Source organism: Bombyx mandarina, chromosome 15, assembly GCF_030267445.1.
Source record: "Bombyx mandarina strain Sakado chromosome 15, ASM3026744v2".
Classification (NCBI taxonomy): domain Eukaryota; kingdom Metazoa; phylum Arthropoda; class Insecta; order Lepidoptera; family Bombycidae; genus Bombyx; species Bombyx mandarina.
This window is the reverse complement of record NC_143221.1, coordinates 202,110-223,200: the sequence shown is the minus strand read 5'-3', so window position 1 is coordinate 223,200 and position 21,091 is coordinate 202,110. Positions and strand designations below refer to the sequence as shown.

Genomic DNA, 21,091 nt, shown 5'->3' with positions numbered 1-21,091 from the left:
GAGTTCTATGCAGTAAAGCTTGAAGACAAACTTCGTTCCTGAGTCGACCCGAAGTTACAGCGGTTCTTAAACTGTAATTAAGGTCTTTAAGTTTAAGTCGGAGTAAGGTGGCGTTGTTCTTGTTGCAATCTAGTTTGTAAATTATACATGATACATTAGAACTTAAATATACGGACAGGGTTGTGGAATAACTGCCTCACTATAATACCATTTGAGGAAGCGCAATCACTGACAGGAATTGCGCTTCAATAAAGTACGGTCGGAAGTATTTCTTTCCTGAAATCGTACACACGCCTTAAGTGTTCTTTAAAAAAAATGCGATACTACATTGGCTTGACGGTTGGCGGTTGTGTTCACAGGTGCTCACGGTTGGCTGCCTGTCAGCGCGTCAAGTAGTACGGGTAACGGTTGCGTTAAGCCCGCTAATTAGACTGGCTTAAGCTCAGCGCGCTCCACACTACACATCCGTCGCAAGAAACAAATTAATTAAGCAATTAATTAAAAAAAGCTCTGAACTGCGCTGTGTCCGCTACAATCAATTTGTTTCACGTTTACAAAATAAATTTCCGGTCGGTTCGTCTGGAGCATCTGGTCTCGACTTAAAACTGATCTTATTTTACCGTTTAATTAAACTGTGGAACAGGGATAATAAAATGGTCCACGGAGTCTGTGTACTCGTATATATAGCTTAGACGCACGTTCCACATGATATTTGTACCGACGCCGCGACGTACATTACGTTCGAGTCTTTCCGTTCAGTCGCCGTCCTGCGTCGAGACGTCCTCTGTGCACACACTGTCTCAACACAGAATGGGGATGCCAGTTTCAGCTTATATGAAAATAAAGTTTCTGTAAGTCCTTGTAAATATGTATGTATTTAAATTAAATACCTAAGTCATTCATTTACCAAAACAAAACAATGTATAATATCAAAAGGCCGAAAATACCGATTAATGCGTAAAAAGTAAGATATATTCGAAAGCGAATTGTGTGTAATGGCAACATTGCTAACCTTACTAGTCGATAAATAAGGGGGAGGCTCTCAATTCGGACCACATGTTGTTCTATTTGTGGGTTTATCTTTTTTCCTCACTAGTAAACGAGCCGATTAAGTTCATTATTGCTTTTGTTGGTTTGATTCATTTCTAATGTCCCGTTTCTAACGTGGACGCGCTTTTTGGTTGATATCTGTTGAAACTTTCTCATCTTTGAGACGAATTTCTTGAGGCCAAAAGGGTACCTACACAAAATTTATGGAGCAATATGTTAAAAATAGCAGTCACGCGTTTTAACGAATATGTAGTTATTGCCTCGATTAACAACAACTTTTTTTGAAATTATTTTAAAAATACACACAAATCGAGTAAAATATGACCTCTTTTGTTGATATTTGAAAATATAAAAAGGCAAATCATAGAACCAAAAGTAAAAGAAATACCAAAAGAAGAAAAAAGAAAAGTTCCTCTGTATGATATGATGCAATGAATATAACCCTGACGTCAGGCAGCCGGCGGCAAGTTCTGAAACTCTTGCCGAATCCCTATACAGCATGATAAGAGGACTTGCTGCGTCGACCCCTTGCGGTGATGGGAGATAAGGGAAGAAGAAGAAGACCTCAATTGACATCTCTTTCCGAAGGCTTTCTAATAATTAGGTACGTATCTATACTAATATATAAATCTACAGTTCACTACTGAACCATGCATCCGATTGACTTGAAATTTGGTATCCATGTAGAAAATACATGTACTTAATGGATAGGCTAATATTTATATGAGTGTTGGACTCCCTACACCAGTTGCGGGGCCGTTAATGATGAGAATCTTTGTGGGGGTGAGAAATAATAATGTTAATTTTAAATGCCCAGCGAAGCGGACGGGTACCGCTATTAGAATATAAAACATTTACATGGCGTTTACATTAAACATTTTGAAATATAAAGAAAAACAAAAAAAAGAGATATTTTTAAGAGTGAATTTGTGTATTTTTTAAGACTTCAGTAGACACATCATTTAATGGCCCTGCGGTGTCGGCACAGAGCAGCACACCTCATCTCTTTCCGAGGGTGTCAGTACACGCAATGTTACTCTGTATTTACTGGTCGTGGACTTTTTGTAAGTGAAGCAGTGTTTCGTTCCGGTTCGAAGGGTGGGTGAGTTGTAATATTAAATATAAATTTGGTTTTTGGTAAGTTGCACGAACGCATAGACACTCGTGGTATACATATGTGTAACTCGTTGCGGTCGGAAGCAGTGAAGTGCGCAACATAATTTACGAGTCGAGCGCCTACATACAATAAGAGCTCTCGGCGACCGGCACTCGTCCTCCCCCCCTCTCAGAGCCGCGCACTACGTAGACATAAATCTAATCCTGTAATCTAAAATAAATTTATCTTTGCAGTCGTCGTGGCCTAAAGGATAAGACGTCCGGTGCATTCGTATCTAGCGATGCAACGGTGTTCGAATCCCGCAGGCGGGTACCAATTTTTCTAATGAAATACCTACTTAGCAATTGTTCTCGATTGACTTCCACGGTGAAGGAATTAACATCGTGTAATAAAAATCAAACCCGCAAAATCATAATGTGCGTAATTACTGGTGGCAGCACCTCTTGTGAGTCTGCCCGGGTAGGTACCACCACCGTGCTCATTTCTGCCGTGAAGCTGTAATGCGTTACCGTTTGAAGGGTGGGGCAGCCGTTGTAATTATACTGAGACCTTGGAACTCATATCTCAAGGTGGGTGGCGGCATTCACGTTGTTGATGTCTATAGGCTCCGGTAATCACTTAACACCAGGTGGGTCGTGAGCTTGTCCACAAAACTAAGCAATAAAAAAAAAAAAAATAGTAGTCGGTCACAAAACGTAACCGATACGAGCGATGGATTTTTTAAATACGTAACGTGACATTCACTTTATTCTGTCGAGTGAAGCTAACCAGCTCCGGTACTCACTTCGCACAGATAAGTGCGAGTGTAGTAATAATCAGTGTGCTTAGTGCGAGTTTTTTATTGTTCTCGATAGTGTAAAAGTTAGCTCATATTTGTATGGAATGGAATCGTTTGCGTACGTTTGCCGCTAGGGGCGCTGTTCCAACTGCACACAAAATTGAGTTAACTTTTACGCTATCGAGATCGTTAAAAAACTCGCACTAAGTACACTGATATACACAAAACGATCTTCGCGGTCTTATTATAAAACGCTTTAAGATAGATTGCGGAGCCGTCAATCGTTCCTGCAGATAGGGCTGCGACGGCCGTTGGTGCGGCACGTGTAATCTGTTTTTTTATAAATTTTATTTTACATATTTATTAGGTAAGATAAAATAAAAAAAATAACAGATATAAGAAAGTGTATTTTAAGGAGTAAACGCGGGTAGGGTAAAGTAAAGTGTACTAATGAAAATAATGTTTCAAAAGGGCTAAGCTGTAAAAAAAAACCCTGAGATCGGATCAGATAATAGGTATTGTATAATCAGTTTGTGTATCCGGAAGTGAGAGTCCGCAGGTAATGTTAGTTGTTGTTAGAAGCTTACCGAAGGATTTACATTATTTATAATCAGGCTGGAAGCAGCTGCGTCCCTTTGATCAATATTTTGTTGACGAGGAGTCGTGTCCCTCCCAGCGACATTAGACCGTAGGCGCGCTATACGAAAATAACAATATATTTCCGTATTAACCTATCTACCTACTGCATATCTAATCAGTCCAGGATCTTTTAGTTTTACAGTCCTGAGAAACTCAGAAACTATGCTAACATCGAAAGCTATCTGTTGGTATCGTTACAATTTCTGTTGTGTTTTACTCCAAAATGTATAGGCACGCTAAAGTGAAAATTTAATGTCCTCAAGCCTGTCTTCTTGGGTGCTATTAATAGCACGAACAACCCTCTTCTGGAGGAAGAAGACCCGCAGACCAATGTCACAACTATAATGTCGTTCACGTGAGTAATAATGAACATACCTATATATGAACGTACATTGGCGTTACTGACCAGTCGTAAATCGCAGAAAAAGTGCATTGTGACCTACAACATAAGGATAGAACACGCACAGAAGTTAAAAAAAAATTGTTAATTATGTTTCAATAAAGTCATTCATTCATTATTCATTTATTTTCCAATAACTACTAGGCTGCACTAAAAGTATCGGGAATGGAATATTTCCACTGTTCCTGTCATATTAAAATCTTTTTAATTGAAAACTCCTTGGTTTTAAAAATCGAATACCATTTATTTATTTAAAAAAAGATTCTCGGTCTTGTCACGAGGTTTTGTCAAACTTGTTTAGTCGTTGAGAAAATGGAATTGTCTCGAGAAAATTCAAGAGCGATGATTTATTATGACTTTCGAAGTGGTTTAACACAAAAACAGTGTGTTGACCGGATGATTTCTGCAATTGGTGATGAAGCCCCATCCAAAACCACAATTTATCGCTGGTTTGCTGAGTTTCAACGTGGACGTGTCAAGCTCAGTAATGATCCCCGTCAAGGTCGTCCAAAAACTGCAGTCACCCAAGAAAACGTTGATGCTGTGCGTAAGCTGATTGAGGAAGATCGACATGTGACATACCGCGAAATTCAGGCAACTTTAGACATTGGCATGAGTCAAATACAAATAATCTTGCATGAACAATTAGGTGTAAAAAAGTTGTTTTCCCGATGGATACCGCATTCGCTCTGTGAAGAGCAAAAAGCGGCTCGCGTTACTTGGTGCGTCAGAACTCTCGAAAGATTCCACGCAGGATCCTCAAATGCTGTATACAACATTGTATCAGGTGACGAATCCTGGATATACGCGTACGAACCCGAAACAAAAAACCAGTCACGAGTTTGGGTGTTCGAAAATGAGTTAAAGCCAACAAAAATTGTTCGTTCACGGAGTGTTGCAAAAAAAATGGTGGCCACGTTTGTGTCCAAAACCGGCCATGTTACGACTACTGTTACTTTAGTTTGCTACGCGGACGACATTTTAGTCGTGGCCCGGGGGAAGGATTTGCGCGAGTCTGCTCGTCTTTCTTGCGCGGGGGTGGCCTTCGTCATCGGCAGGATCGTTTGTTGGGGGTGGCCGGCGCGTTAAGCTGGCTTCTGCCCAACGTAGGGGGGCCTGACCAGGTGACGCGCCGTCTCTATACGGCGGTGGTGCGATCAATGGCCCTATACGGGGCACCTGTGTGGGGCCAGTCCCTGGCCGCGGGGGTGGCGAAGCTGCTGCAACGGCCGCAACGCACCATCGCGGTCAGGGTCATCCGTGGTTATCGCGCCATCTCCTTTGAGGCGGCGTGTGTACTGGTTGGGACGCCTTCTTGGATTCTGGAAGCGGAGGCGCTCGCTGCTGACTATCAGTGGCGGGCTGACCTTCGTGCCCGGGGCGTGGCACGTCCCAGCCCCATTGTGGTCAGAGCGCGGAGGGCCCAATCTCGGCGGTCCGTGCTGGAGTCATGGTCCAGACGGCTGGCTGATCCTTCGGCCGGTTGTAGGACCGTCGAGGCGATTCGCCCGGTCCTTGTGGATTGGGTGAATCGTGACAGAGGACGTCTCACTTTCCGGCTCACGCAGGTGCTCACTGGGCATGGTTGCTTCGGTGAGTTCCTGCACCGGATCGGAGCTGAGCCGACGGCAGAGTGCCACCATTGTGGTTGCGACTTCGACACGGCGGAACACACGCTCGTTGCCTGCCCCGCATGGGAGGGGTGGCGCCGTGTCCTCGTCGCAAAAATAGGAAACGACTTGTCGTTGCCGACTGTTGTGGCATTGATGCTCGGCGACGACGAGTCGTGGAAGCTCGACTTCTGCGAGTGCACCATCTCGCAGAAGGAGGCGGCGGGACGCGTGAGAGACGCACAATCCCGCCGCCGTCGAGCGGGGGCCAGGGAGGCGGATCTCGCCCAAGCCTTGGCCCTCTTAAGTGTTTCGGGTCCCCCTCACATGTCGGTCTGGGGACCGGCGAGGGGGGCCTAAGAAGACGACGTGCAAGCTGCTCTGCACGCGTTTTACGCAAGAGCATCCGGGTGATGGAAGGCCGGCTATCCTCGACCCACGCTGGTTCTGGTCCAGCGGGGTATTCCGTAGGATAGCTCACTCTAACCGGCGCCATCTAGGCGGGCTTCGGATAGCCTGCCGACCGAGAGGGCTGGTAGTCGTGGCGCCGACGACCGCCGGTCCGGCGTCCCGAGGGGGAGGGCGATGCGGGAGATGTGCTCCGCACTAAACGCTTCACTTTCCCCCCTCTGCCTCTTCATGAGTCCAAACCTCGCATGAGACAGACTCATGCGAGGTTTGGACGTTGGTTGTTGAGCGACAGGAGGTTTTAGTCAGTTCGACTCTGACATGCCCCGCCTTCCATCCCCAAAGAAATAAAGCAGTTATGTGAAAACAAAATCTTAAGGTATTTATTAGTGATTATTGTTGAATTTCTATCATGGGGCGCAAACTAGTTTTGAATAAATAAACTCACTTCATAATAGTCATACAGATAGCGCAAGAAGTGTTAATGGAATGTACTTTTTTTGGACTTAACCGTTAAATTGGCTTGGCTCGTGGCCTGGATTATCTCATTACCATGTAATACCGGCGAGAATGGCGCGTAGGCACCGAAATTGACAATTTGACGCAAGATCTCACGCGTTGTCTTCACAAAGCTTTGGAAAGTAATTTTTTTCCAGTTTTATGAATACTAAACAAATGTAGCAGGGTTTTTTTAGCATTAAAATTAATTTGAATCGGGGTGGTTGATCATTCCTGTGTTTTCTCGTATATATTTTATGCTATTACGAGTGAACGAGCTCACGGCCCGCAAGGTGTGAAGTGGTTATCGGAGACCATAGACATTACAACGAAGGACTGTTTAATCGAATGTTAATTTTTTTTTAACTTCATAGCATCCGGTCGACATTTGTCAACAATATTTCAGAAGAAGCACCCGCCCTAAAATCTTGTGAAGTATACACGTTATAGTGACGTTTAGCGGACGAGCTCACAGACACTTTAAAGTGAAAACACAAGTCATTTTAAAAGGAACAAAAGCCTGTGATTGTTTCGCAAAAAGAAATAGACAGAACAGTAGAAGCAACCTGATTACAATATGACCAGCAAGAATAATAGCAGAAAACAAGTCAAAAACAGTTATTGTGGTTATTATCGCGATGATATATCAAACAGATCTAATCTTTAGCGCAATAAAAGGATATTGTGTGGTTTGTCCCCGGGGCGCTCGCCAAACATGATATCGCAGCAGCCGTTTGAATCCGACTTGTAATCTGATAAGGGTTGAGATCAAAAGAGTTCGCACACAGCTTTCGTGCCAAGACACCTACCTATGTGACGATATAATCAACCCTCGAGAATTGCGAACGTAGCACTAATTTCCTTGAGGTTTGTTGTTGGAGAGTAGGCCATTTTTTGTATTTTCTGGAAACCTAGTTACAAGACAAGAGCAATTTTTTCTTTAATTTAGAAATTGCCCTGCCAACCGATACACTTTGACCCACAGATAGATACAAGGCCGAAGCATCAATTGTATTGTGTTGCGGCTGTCTCCCTCTTTAAATCAGAAGTTAAAAAGTCATTCACTGCGAAGAAGGACCCTTTTGTCATGGCGCCGGAATTTCAAGGAGTATCCCTGCAGCTTTCCGCGAGTATCGGGATTCTGGGGGTCGATATTTCGAGCGATGTCCAGTTTCGGAGTCATTTGGAAGGTAAAGCCAAATTGGCCTCTAAAATGTTGGGAGTTCTCAACAGAGCGAAGCGGTATTTCACGCCTGGACAGAGACTTGCGCTTTATAAAGCGCAGGTCCGACCTCGCGTGGAGTACTGCTCTCACCTCTGGGCCGGGGCTCCCAAATACCAGCTACTTCCATTTGACTCCATACAGAAACGGGCTGTTCGGATGGTCGATAGTCCTGCTCTCGCGGCTCGCTTGGAACCTCTGGGTCTACGGAGGGACTTCGGTTCTCTCTGTGTTTTATACCGCATGGTCCATGGGGAATGCTCTGAGGAATTATTCGAGATGATTCCCTCATCTCCTTTTTATCATCGCACCTCCCGCCATCGGAGCAGAGTTCATCCATATTATCTGGAACCGCTGCGTTCATCGACAGTGCGTTTCCAAAGATCTTTTTTGCCACGTACCGGCCGGCTTTGGAATGAACTCCCCTCTACGGTGTTTTCCGAGCGCAATGACATGTCCTTCTTCAAACGAGGCTTGCGGAGAGTACTTTATGGTAGGCAGCGGCTTGGCTCTGCCCCTGGCATTGCTGACGTCCATGAGCGACGGTGACCACTTACCTTCAGGTGGGCCGTATGCTCGTCTGCCTACAAAGGCAATAAATAAAAAAATATATATTTCAGAAGTCTAAAATGAAGAATGTATAACGCCGCGTATCCATATCATCTCTAACGAGACTAGGGTCGGCAGGCACGTTGAGTCTACACGAAAATGGAAGATTAAATTTCTCGTAAACAGGATAATAATATTTTAATGTACGTGGTTTTAATTTACACCAGTGAAACCCGGCTGTGGTTTGCTTTGACTGTCGGGTAATATTACAATCATTAATTCGGATGGCAAGAGATGAAAAGGTAAACAAATGAAGTAGTGTGAGGTTAACCGACCTGAGGGTGTCCAGAGACGCGTGAAGGCCGTCGTCCATCGTAAATTCTGGAGGAGGCTTTATCGATTAATCGAAACGCGGAAAACTCATCGAAGAAATTATATTTTTCGTTTACAGTTTGAAGAATTCGCCATCATGATGCGTCAGTAATACTCACCAAAACATCACAAACTCACCTCGGTCGCGTACAGTACGCTCGGAAGCAGACAATATGAATAAACAAACAGACAAAGCTACAAATAATCATTTTAAATATAAGGCGTTTCATTCAATAGATAAAAAGTGTTTTTCACGGTAAGAAATTACTTATTTTTAGCTGCTCCACATCAAAAGCATTCTGTAGCTTATACACTTTTATGTCGACGCCTCAAAGAATCAGGCGTGGGCAAAAAAGGCTTTCATATAAGGAGCTTATAAGTATAAAATCTCACTACAAAATATTAATATTTTGGGGGATAACGACAAAGGGAAGATCTTCCACCGAGCCGGTGATATTGCTCGGTAGACCGATGGTCCGAATATTTTTGTTGTTCGAAACTTGTTTAAATGCAAGCTTATCTTGAAAATATCGTAAGCGAGAATCAAGCATCTGTCAAATATCCTGTGTTCTATGATGGCTGCCTGCCACAATACAGAGGGTTACACTGGAATATTTTAAATATATCATGTTTCGGCATACATGCACACACGCTCCATCCATCGTACGAACACACCAACGTACGGTCTAGGCTGGAGGGAAGCTACAAAATACTTTTTATAGTATAATATTACACGATAATATTGCTTTATCAGGGAAACAAAAACCGTAAATTTTTAAAGAAAATCGCGTTGCCGGATTTGAAATAGGGCCGTTCAGCTAAAGGGTATCAAAGTTTCCCGGTCGGGGACCTTAGGGTTATTTTCCTAATTAATTCCACGAAGGTTACAAAAAAAAAACGAAACAGGATCGCACCGTACAAAGTCTTGATTAGTCTGTTAAATCTGAACGTGACTCGATTACTACGAGTACATCGTACGAGTTATTTTATAAAGGAAACATTTCTAGTTTTGTTTTATGCGTGGGCTCTGATGCTCTTTGACGAAATTCAGACTGGAATTACGGCCGCTAATTCTGTTCAATTCACTCTCAGTTTAGTACCTCCGTCTAGTCAATTTGGTTATCAATAATAGTACTCTAATGAAGTGTTACAGTTCCAGTTGCGACTTGCCAGAACTACGCCTCAACGTATTGTGATGATATCGCTCAATAACCAAAATATGAATTGATTGTAGGGCTACTTTTCAGCTCGGGCTCAGCGCTGAAACGATGCGAACACTAGGGTACCACCAGGAAAGCAAAGTACGTATATTTGTGTATATTATAAGTTCTATGCTATTGGTAACAAAGAACGTCGTGAATTCAACCCTCTAGCTTTTAAATGTAGTGTCAAAGGTATGAGGTTTCAATTTATGACAAACAAGTGTCCCTCCGCCACTTCATCTCATGCTTGTTATTTCCTTTTTAGAATTTCCGAAGTTTTACTTCACGGCTCTCGTGGTCTCGGACGCCTGGGCCGTCGACAGTAATGTTTTATAGACGCCTTTTTGTTTTTTAACGATCAGAGAGTTTTGTTTCTCCATAAACTTCAAATATCAAAGCCGAAGCAGGAAATTCTATCATCTGCAGCGCATATTCTTACAAAAAAAGTCACATCACGACATTATCATATTTAAATGATCACTTCCCTAATTTAAGTTAGAATATTTCAAATATTTTGTTTAAGATTAAAGTTAATTAGTGAAATGGATATTCTTCAACATAATCTCTTGACACTCGGAGCCGGCACCTAGGCTTCAACGCATTAGTGCATTTTTACGGGACTCGTTCCAGATTTAACGTGTTTGTGAAATTGTAAGAGAGCTCAAGAATACACCTGGAATCCGACTGTGTTATTAGGTTCAGAGATCGGTACCGATTCTTCTATGCCACGATGTTCTGGATGGCGTTATTCAGCCGCGTCTGTGAGTTGAGTTGCCACCTGTACTTTATAATAAAGTATTGTACGTTATTTCAGGTAATTGTACTCTATAGTTTACGTGGACAATAAAGTATAAGAAAATACTTTATTTGGCATGATTTGGTTTCTTTGGGATTTATAAAAGTTTAGTCATATTATTTTTTCGTTAGGCGAAATACATTGATTGCTCAATTGACGTCGCTACTCGTCAAAGCCACATCACCTAAGCACTCCTTTTTTAACAAATATTTCTGAACGCAACTTAACTTCAAATGTCAACAATGTTACTGTCATTAATTGTCACAATTTCTTGCTTACTTTATTCAATATTAATAAAAAAATGTTTCTAAACATAATAATAATAAAAAGTAAATTGTACTTTATTTTAATACTATATACTTTTTTTCCTACTTATAATAACCAATGTAATTAATCTGCAAAAAACAAGGTGGCAATCCTAGTCATGACCACTATATTCAAATTTTATATCAACTTTGTTTGTTCAGTGTGCTTCAGAGTACTTATGGGCTCCGACAACCGCTTAATCCCAAAACGGCTTATAGATCGTAGCGCTACACATGACTCTGTAGATGTAGATGCTCACTATTGATTTAAAGGGACGATGTGACGTACGTATCCAGCGCGACTCGGGTGCTAATCAGAAACACAGCTGTTCAGCGTCATGACCTCGTCACACACGTAGTAGCTGACCAGTGGCCGCCGGCCGCGGTGCATACAATGCTGACTGATCGTGCAAGAGAAGCTACGTCAGTGCTATCCTCTGTTGTTTAAGCGATTCCGGAATGCTTAGCGGGCTCGATTCCCACATTTCCACCCCCTATCCCCAACAAGTGGATTCATGATCCGGCAATTTAATTACAGGTCAAGTCGTTAATTAGTCTACGTACCTATCAGCAGCAAGCTGAAGCGTTGAAAATTGAACAGGATAGCTTTAGGTTTACAAATTCGTTTCCAGCAAATGGATGATTCGTGCGAGTCTGTTGTTTAATTGATTCGTCGGTAATTGGAATCGTTCCAGTATGTTTGCAGAATGAATTCCAATCAGATTAGATTAAATATGATGTGAGGTCTAAATGAAGGCCTTTTTTGGGCTTATAGCTGAATCCCTTACGAGATTTCTGATTTAAGAATTCGTACGGTGTATATGGTATTTTTTGGGATAGTGGGCTGACCCTTGGACCAGAGTTCTTCCAAGCTTCATCAGGTCGTCGTATAGCCTTGTAAAAGCTAACTACGCTCCGTTGACCTGTGTGCGACCGCTATTTGAGAATATTTGGTCCGAGCGATCGTCTATTCAACAGTGTGCCCGATGCCACTTCGACCTCAATCTCAATTTAGGAATCTCCATCGTATAGGGTTAATCTGTCCCCATAACGATCCATGTAACAAGTCTTATAAGCTCCTATTTTTATTTTTAAGTAAGTTTCGAAATAAAAAACAGAAAATAATTAATATGACTATAGTAATATAGTAGTATATAATTAATATATATTTTGACAATTAAAATAAAGGGCCCTTACGATGACCGCAGACTGTAGTAGGAACACACAATCATATGTGAATCAGGACATTTTCAATACATTGGATTGTAAGCTCTTTGATTATTATTGTTATTGGAATTGAAGCATCATGGCTGGCCTAGGTGTATGGTGGCTTTACCTCGTCGCCCGCAGGGAGCCGACGCCGGAGTTTCATCACTCCAGCGGCTGTAAGGTGGACATGGCGAAGCAGACGGTCGAATAGCGCTTGCTTTCGCGGAGCAGCACTGCATCTTCGTCGCGATGATTGAACTGGACCTGACAGTGACGAATTCTGGTAGGCGGTGCTAGACGGAGTTGGCGGAATGAGAACGGGAGAACTCTTTGCTGTGCCGCTACCGACAAGCCGAGGTCGAGGCTGCAGAGCACGCTAACGTCACTCTAGCGCGCGTCGTTGAACGTTCTGTGAATGAGCAACCCGGTTGGTATTGTATAGCGTTCTGAACCGGCAGGCCGGTTCTGGTCCAGCGGGGTATTCCGGGACACCAGTGGCACCGTCTGGGCGGCCTGACGGGCTACCGTACCGAGACGGCCGACGTTTCAGGGCCTTCGATTCGCCTCGAAGGCTCAGGCTGGGCGTCCTTGGGGTGAGCCGCACTGTCTGGTTGTAGTGTTGACCGCGGTAGCCCCCCTACCCCATTCGGTTTTGGCCTCGGAGGTGATCGGACGTCGGGTGTAAGAGTGCAGGGGAGTCGTTTAGTGGGTGGGCCCTAAAATCCTTGGGCCCGCGGTCTGCTCACAACACCATGCAGATCGTTGAGTCTCACATACCCCGCGCGCCCCTTATGCACGGGGTCCTCGTAGGAGGTTCGGCCCCCGGCCCAAAAAAAAGGACGGTTCTGACCTAGCGGGGTATCTCGCAACGCCAGTAGCATTGCTTGGGCGTCCTGACGGGCTGTTGTGCCGCGGAGACCATCGTCGTAGTCGATCGGGTTCTCACTTCTCACCTTGGGCGGAGATCGGGTATCAGGTGAGAGAGTGCACGAAGAATTATTTAGTGGGTAAGGCCCTAAAAACATAGTTGGGCCTGTGGCCTGTTCCCAACATCTGCGAACCGTGTTATAAGCCCTATGAAACCCTATGAAACCCTAAGCCCTATGAAAAATATGTGATTCCGCCCCCAACCCGAGGTGTGGTTAGGTGCTTATCCGTTGTACCAGTTATATTTATTGTAAAATAAATTCAAACAGTATGGGTAGTTGGTCACACATTCGCCGTCCCTGGGTACGTAGAATGTAAATTCATCGAATATTAACTCTTTGGGTAACAATCGAGAATGTTCTGCATATTAATGTGAAACATAAACAGATTGGCTGTGAGTATTGCGAGACTGCGCACACTCTCCGCACACTCTCCGATTAAACAATTCATTTGTTGCTGTTGAAGACAGGAGAGCGTACGATTTCAATGAATTCAAAATCCACAATGACATAAGGCTTTCCTTAATTGAAGTTGAAGTTGGCCTTGAAGTTGTCGGGGCTTGAGAATAAGGGTTTTATTTCGAAGGGTGGCCCGCAAGAACGGATAAAGGTGTATGGATGGACGAGGAGAGCCGAGGACCGGGCTCAGTACTGTAAATTAGGAGAAGCCTGTATCCGGCAGGGGACGACTATGGGCTAATGATGATAATGATGATGATGGTGGTGATGTAGAAGCTGCTTTTTAAATTATCTTGTAATTATGTTTATTTTTGTTGAATACACGATGAAGCTACCTTAGCGTGGTGAGTCAATGATCCAAACCAGCTGAGCCCGAATCATTCATCTTTTCGTCAATGTTGATAGCTAAGTCGGTATCATTACTTCTAAATGTCCAATAGCGCAAGCAACAGAGCGTTTTGTCAATACATAATGTCCGCACCTTCTATCCAGATAAACGCCACAATAATTTCAGAGTTTAAACTGATTGGTTCAATTTGCCGAAGGCATGAATGGGCCCGATAAATCTCTATGTATTATTTATGGGCTCCGGTTGGAAGTGTCGATCGATGGACGTCGGTCCCAGTGCGGACCGGCTGCCTGGGCCGTCACTCAAAAGGTTTTGTTCACAATAAACATAATTTCATTTAATAGAAACATTAAAAATAAATATTTAAAGTATTTTCCATACTCCCATACTTGCTAATTTCTACATGTGAAGTTCAAGCTACATAAATATCTGAAAAAAGCAGACCTAAATACCCTCCATCTTATAGTAAGCCTACTCGACGCTAGGCAGACTCTCTCCAAGTGTATTTCAGGTCTATTTTCGTAAAGTGCCCACCTGTAAGTACCCAGTGGGGGCAACACGTTCTTGGGAACTTGGTATTTATCGCGGAAACTTCGCGCACCCTGCTCCAGAAATCTCTATATTTTTGTAATATCGTCTCGTAGTCGGCACCTACAGTAATTAGGTTTTCGTAATTTATTTGTGAATTTATGTAAAAATTTAGTTTTTTTACATAAACTCTGGTTTGCCACTACATGCGAAATACAATGTATGCATACGTGCTCTCATATTGAATTGCATATTGTTTTCGTTAGGGTCGTAGTTTATTCCAATTTCGACACAAAGAGCAGCCTTTTGTGTTTGTAGCTCTAAATATCTTTAGATGTGATTACAATTTAGGTCAGTATCGGGATGTACAAATCAACAGTGAATATTTTCAAAACTACAAAAAGCTCGAAAATATATTAACCATACTATGTTACTTATATACTACCTATATATATATGTACTCTAGAGTTGAATAAATGTTTGTGCTTTTCAGTTAACGTTCGGCATGTCACGTCGCGTGTCCAAACAAGCCGATAATTTCACTCGAAAACTTCTTTATTATGACAAGTAATATTTAAATCCCGATTGAAATTTCCTTTATTTTTCCTGTTTGAATGTGTAATAGAAGGCTTCCGGCATTGCGCTCGTGCCCGCCGACACGCCCGGGAGCATGACTCCATAAATTATTGCACTTCCTGAAACTTTGCCCATACATTACCCTTTCTGTTTGTATTTGGAAGCGCGTGACGTTATCTGTTTACGATCAATCAGAGATGTAAGGACTTATGTGTATACTTGAAGAAATCGACCTTTTGATTTACGTTTTAATGTAGATTTTTGGAACGAAGTTCCTTATCGCGCGTTGTGAAAGGGGGCTAGACGGAAAAAATTCTTACGAAAAGTTGTCACGACACTTTTGGAACGAAGTTCCTTATCGCGCGTTGTGAAAGGGGGCTAGACGGAAAAAATTCTTACGAAAAGTTGTCACGACACTTTTTGCTATAAATTCTTACGAAAAGTTGTCACGACACTTTTGGAACGAAGTTCCTAATCGCGCGTTGTGAAAGGAGGCTAGACGGAAAAAATTCTTACGAAAAGTTGTCACGACACTTTTTGCTATAAATTCTTACGAAAAGTTGTCACGACACTTTTTGCTATAGTAAGCTATTGTAAGCTGTGCGGCGTCGCATGTTTCTCTGTCTGTCTGTCTGTCTCTCTCTCTTTCTTCATACCTCGAATAGAACTTTAAATTAATATTTTTATAATTGGGAACTTCGTTCCTATCCGGTGTCCCACGACACCACACATCTTTTTTATTATTTCCGTATTGTTATCAGAGAGACCAATGTGATCGGATATACATAGTTCATTTTGACTGCGGCACTCTCATACTCACTCTTGAGAAAAGTCAATAAGATGTTTCGGTTTGAAGAATTGGGTGGTTGTTATTACGACTACAATTGCACAATACGTTGTGGACTGTGGTTATATTATAATTTCATTCATCGTTGTAAAGGATGCAGAGCATCGGGTGTATGATGGGACGCATCCAACTTGTTTTAAGCTTAAAGCAGGCCATCGTAGTATTGCATTAACTATACTCTGAATTAGAATTTAGCTTGATGTCAAACCGATAGTTCTATAAATGAAGGCTTGGATCTCGGAGGGCGTCCCGGTGCCTCCAATAATTATGATTGATGGTCCTCGGACGGTGGGCGGCGGCCTTGGCTATTGTCTGACTTGCTCTTGCCTACTTATTGGAACGTAATGTTTTCTTCGCTTTCACGTAAACTTTCATAAATAATGTTTTCATTGTATTATGATCTCTTGATAAAGGTTTTTTGTGGTTTACTTTTGCTTAATGTTATTTTTTTACTGTTGAATGTAGACAGGCTGTCGGCGTATCTGATGAGTGATCGAGATGATCTGACGGACGAGTTGATAGGAGTGGCTTGTCGAGTAGTCCGTTATCGGGATAAGAAACTTCATTTGCCTTATTTAGGTAATAACCTCTATGGAATACGGCGAGTGTGTTTTATTTTTACGTTCTTACTTCAATATTCCTTTTTTTAACTCTTTGTTATTACAAAATTGATCTTAATCACATACAGGGTGTCCTGAACTTCAATGTCAAGCGGGTGCGGCCTAGGGAGTATTAGCTCACGGAAAAATAAAAACCAAAATCCATTTCACTCGGCTATGTAAGATAGTAGGTGAAAATAAAATGTAGAAAATCGACACCCTATTTAGGCACTATTTCGATAGGCCAATCATCACCACTTTTCTATCTGCCTAAAATGCGACTAACGAATTTACCGGAGTATGGGCAGCAACGTTCCCTGACCTCCAAACTAGCATACTGTCAATTGTCATCGCCAATGGTATTTACTGGTGGTAAGACGTAATGTATGCCCGCACGAGCTTGTACTATGTCTCTGCCCCAAAGTAGTCACACCTTCCGGCTTGAAGGGTGAGACAGCCGTTATACCTATAGCGTAATGTAATTGAGACTTTGACTTTATGAGTTAAGGTGTGTGACGGCATTCAAGTTGTGACCTCTATTGGCTTCAGTAGCAATTAAGCACCAGGTGCACCGTGAACTCGTTCACTCATCTAAGTAATAATAAAAATCTTAAGAAAATCAACATTTTTTTGGAACCGGTGTTAGAGCTTTAACAACCCACGCACTGTCCACCCAGGAGTTATCTTCCAAGGCCTCGTTGGATGACGGTTATGTAACACAGCTCAAGCAATGCTGAAGCAACAGAGAATATACATCATGAACATATTTTTTCCTCTTATTTTTTGGATTTCTCTGAGTTCTATAGAGTACCGTCCATTGAGGAGTGTTCCGAGTAATAGTTTGAAATGATTTCACCATCTGCTTTGTACCAACACACCGACTATCACTGGAGCCGAGTAAAGTGTATCTCTGTCACATGGCACTACCGCGCTCACTCCCAGCGTGTTAACAGATCATCATTCATTATTGTCATGATCGTCCAGCATTGACTGACGATCATAAGCGAATCTCATTACATCGTCATCGATTAGGCCGTATGCTCATTTGCTTCCACAGTAAGAGCTGCGTAGTTAGATTCCTCCTGAGTTCACATAAGACAGGATTAAATAAAGGAGCAGTTTCATTCCGAGCTGCTTGTGTTCAGACGGCCGTCGTTATACTTTCATTTTTAACAAAAGAGGAATTATAAAATTCATGTTAAATATTTCGCTTAATTAACATAAAATAATAGAAGGACTCACCGAAGTTTTCGTGTTTAATTTCATTTTCGTCGCTTCAAATATTCCACATCTTCCAGCAGAGATTATGTCGGTGCCGACCGAGAAGGAGGTTCTTTGAAATTTACTGGAAACATTTATTATACAAGTGTATACAAGTGTGATAAGAAGTGCTTAGAGCGTTATTTGTTCTAAAAAATAAGTAACATTTACGTCGCAATTCTATTGTATTTGAAGAGACTATTGAACATTTAGATACAAGGAAAGTTTATTATTTATCTTAATTTTAACGTGGCTGAAGAGAAGCGTTTTTTTTAATGAACATGAAGGTACATCATCACCGTACGATGTCTTGCTTGTGAGCCTTCCCCACTAGTAGGCCTAACGGATGCCTTAATTTTATTTTACTTAATGAGTTTAGTCTCGCCTGAACACTGTTGCCATGTGGCACACATTGTTTTGTTTTCAATCATTTAATTTCATATCAAGTACACATGTGTGTATATACATTATACATACACACTCGTATACTCGTATGTGTACGTTTGCGATAGGTATCGTTATTCAAATGTTAGATTGGCCTGCTAAAATGGTCAACATTCACAAAAATATAAGATAAAGTTGCTCCTACGATTTAGTTACTGCCTTGAAAAATTACCTCTCGTCAAATATCCCGGCGTATGGCGGAAAAGGTCATTAAATATGTCATATGAGCCGCCATTCGCAGTTGAACTGATATAGAATAATGATTCAGAAATGCGACCACGTGGCGCAAAATTGATGGCTTCCGCCATTTTGTGAGCAATCATATTTAACTATGATCAATACGAATATTGGAAGTGGAAAGCGTTTTCGGTGGTTCAGCTGAAGGTTTTGTTTAATTGCTTTGAATTTAAAATAATATTTCATCTACAGTAGGTACTTAACAAATGTCCTGGATTGACTTCCACGGTGAAGGAATAACGTCGTGTAATAAAAAATTATAATTTGTGTAATTACTGGTGGTAAGACCTCTTGTGAGTCCGGACGGCTAGGTACCACCACTCTGCCTATTTCAGCCGTGAAACAGTAATGGATTTCGGTTTGAAGGGTGGGGCAGCCGTTGTAACTATACTGAGACCTTAGAACTCATATCTTAAGGTGGGTGGCGCATTTACGTTGTCTATGGGCTCCAGTAACCACTTAACACCAGGTGGGCTGCGAGCTCGTCCAACTATGCAATAAAAAAATTATCTGAATCGGTCTAGTACTTTTGAGTATCAGATTGTCACATTTTTGGGTAGATACTCCTTTTGGCTGAACTCCACGAGTAGGTGGGCTCACGACGCATCCGTTGTTAAGTGGTTATCGTAGTTCATACCTGTATGATCACGCGAAACACGAAGTTGAAGTCTCAACTATATTGAACAGAGGTTGCTCCATTCTGATTGCATTACCCGACTAAACTTGATAGTAAAGCATCCCCATTCAAATACCGTTAGAAAACTTTTCATTTCCTTTGGACGGCTTAAAGCAAAAACACTACTAGGAAAAATGAACGCTGCTCACGGTGAGTAAACGTCATGTGAACTGTAACTAGTGCTCACTCGCACTCTGAGTTATTCACTTTTCACCGCAAACAATGTAGGTACTCTCGATTTACGTAGTGATTAAATCATTCGATTCGTGTTACGAACTCGCACTGATCACGCTGTCTGTATGATCTGTCCATTTCCACTTGGGCTTTTTGATAGTTATTGTGATATTTTTTATTTTTTCTTAATAGTTGTTTTTCTTACTCTGTCCCGTCATACTCCCTTCCATAGCATTTTGGCAATTTTTTAAATCCTTAATGTGTGCTTTAGTGGTTGGTTACCCGGCTCGGCACCCGTGTGTGAGTGCAGGCAGTATACTGGTAGTATCGAACAGTTTCCGTTTAATGGTCATACTCGTTTCCCTATTTTCACGATCTCTTTTAGTTTCTAATTTGCCTCGATGCGTTTCGTATATGTACATAGGTACGTTTATCGATCTCTTTTTAAGTTAGGTTCATTGGTGGAATAATCTGACCCCAATAAAGATGTAAATATAATATAAACATCATATAGGAGTATGTGTACCTATAATAACATTATTATGAAACAAAAAATTAAATTCGCATGACACAACACGAAACCAGGATTTATATAAATGCCTTAAAATGACTTAATAAAAAGTTAACGTAACGACGTATTTAGCATATAGCGTTATGTAGTCCCGGGGCCCTCTCTGGGGACAAAGTACAAATGCAATTATGAGCCAACACAAAAATACACTTCAAAAAATTAAATCAAGCAAGCTGGGTCTGGGGGACGGGCGGCTGTCCCGCCTAACTTTTAAAAGGCTCGTAATTTCACTGTAGCGAGGTTAAATCTAGATTATATTATAGTTCTAGTTTTAGCATCTAAATCTTTTACTGATTTTCCTTTTTCCGTAACAATTTTCTGAATAAAAGTAAGAATGGTAGAAGAAGAAAGGTATTTAATTGCTTTTTATAATTTACACCGTTTCATTAGGCAGGAGAATGAATAGCGGAATCACGATTGGCCTGCGAACGAATCTCTTACAGCTCGGCACCACGACTCAGCTCTCCGTGGCTCAAACATACCTCGAACTGTTACTGTTGTTAGTTAAACCTTGTTCGGACTAGGCGAGTATTTTAGTCAAGTACCGAGTAATTTAGTTGCTAAATGTGTCTAAGCACCAAAAATTTAGTCGAGTAGGTTAGTAAATAATTTAGTCAAGTCAATCCATTTTGTTCTATTTTTTTGGACGAGTAGCGAGTAGTTTAGCCACTAAATTACTCGGCACTCGACTAAAAGACGCCTAGTCCGAACAAGGCTTTAGGACACTCCGGACTCCAAATAACCGAGTTTTCAGTTTATGGACGGTGTGTCAGCTTCATGTGGTTTCATTAATGAGTTTTTTATTATTTTAGATTAGATATCTTTATTAAATGTTTTATTTCGCTATAAACTGAGAAATTTCGATACCGTTTTACAATACTGGCAATTTTAAACGTAATGTATATGTGGTTGGGAATACATTTTAAATAATAAATAATTTTATTATAAAAATGCGGAATAATTGTATTATACTGGATAAATAAAAATTCTACCGAAGTACAAATTAATACTGTATTGGCACTTAGAGCACTTAACGAACACTTTAAAATTCTTAATTCATTTCTTCCGTTTCGCTTCAGGTGATCCGTTCGCTGTTTCGCCTCGAGTAGTATTGCTTACTAAGTTATTTCGTGCCATCGTGTCGAGTAGTTTCGATATGTGTTTTTGCTATTTGATAATAGATGGCGTTGTATTTCTTGAGCGTTCTCGAATTTAATAGTAATTTTAATATTCGTTTCTGCTATTCGACAATAGAACCGGCGTAACAGTATTTTGGACGTAACGATGAAC

The 21,091-nt window shown here is 41.7% G+C and overlaps 1 long non-coding RNA gene across 1 annotated transcript; it reads left to right on the top strand.

Annotated features, from left to right (window-relative positions):
• Nucleotides 1-770: 770 nt before the first annotated feature.
• Nucleotides 771-20,323, top strand: LOC149501390 (uncharacterized). The gene is made up of 3 exons (XR_016324216.1): nt 771-851; nt 1,504-1,654; nt 20,192-20,323. It is a non-coding gene; the product is annotated as an uncharacterized LOC149501390 (long non-coding RNA).
• Nucleotides 20,324-21,091: the final 768 nt, after the last annotated feature.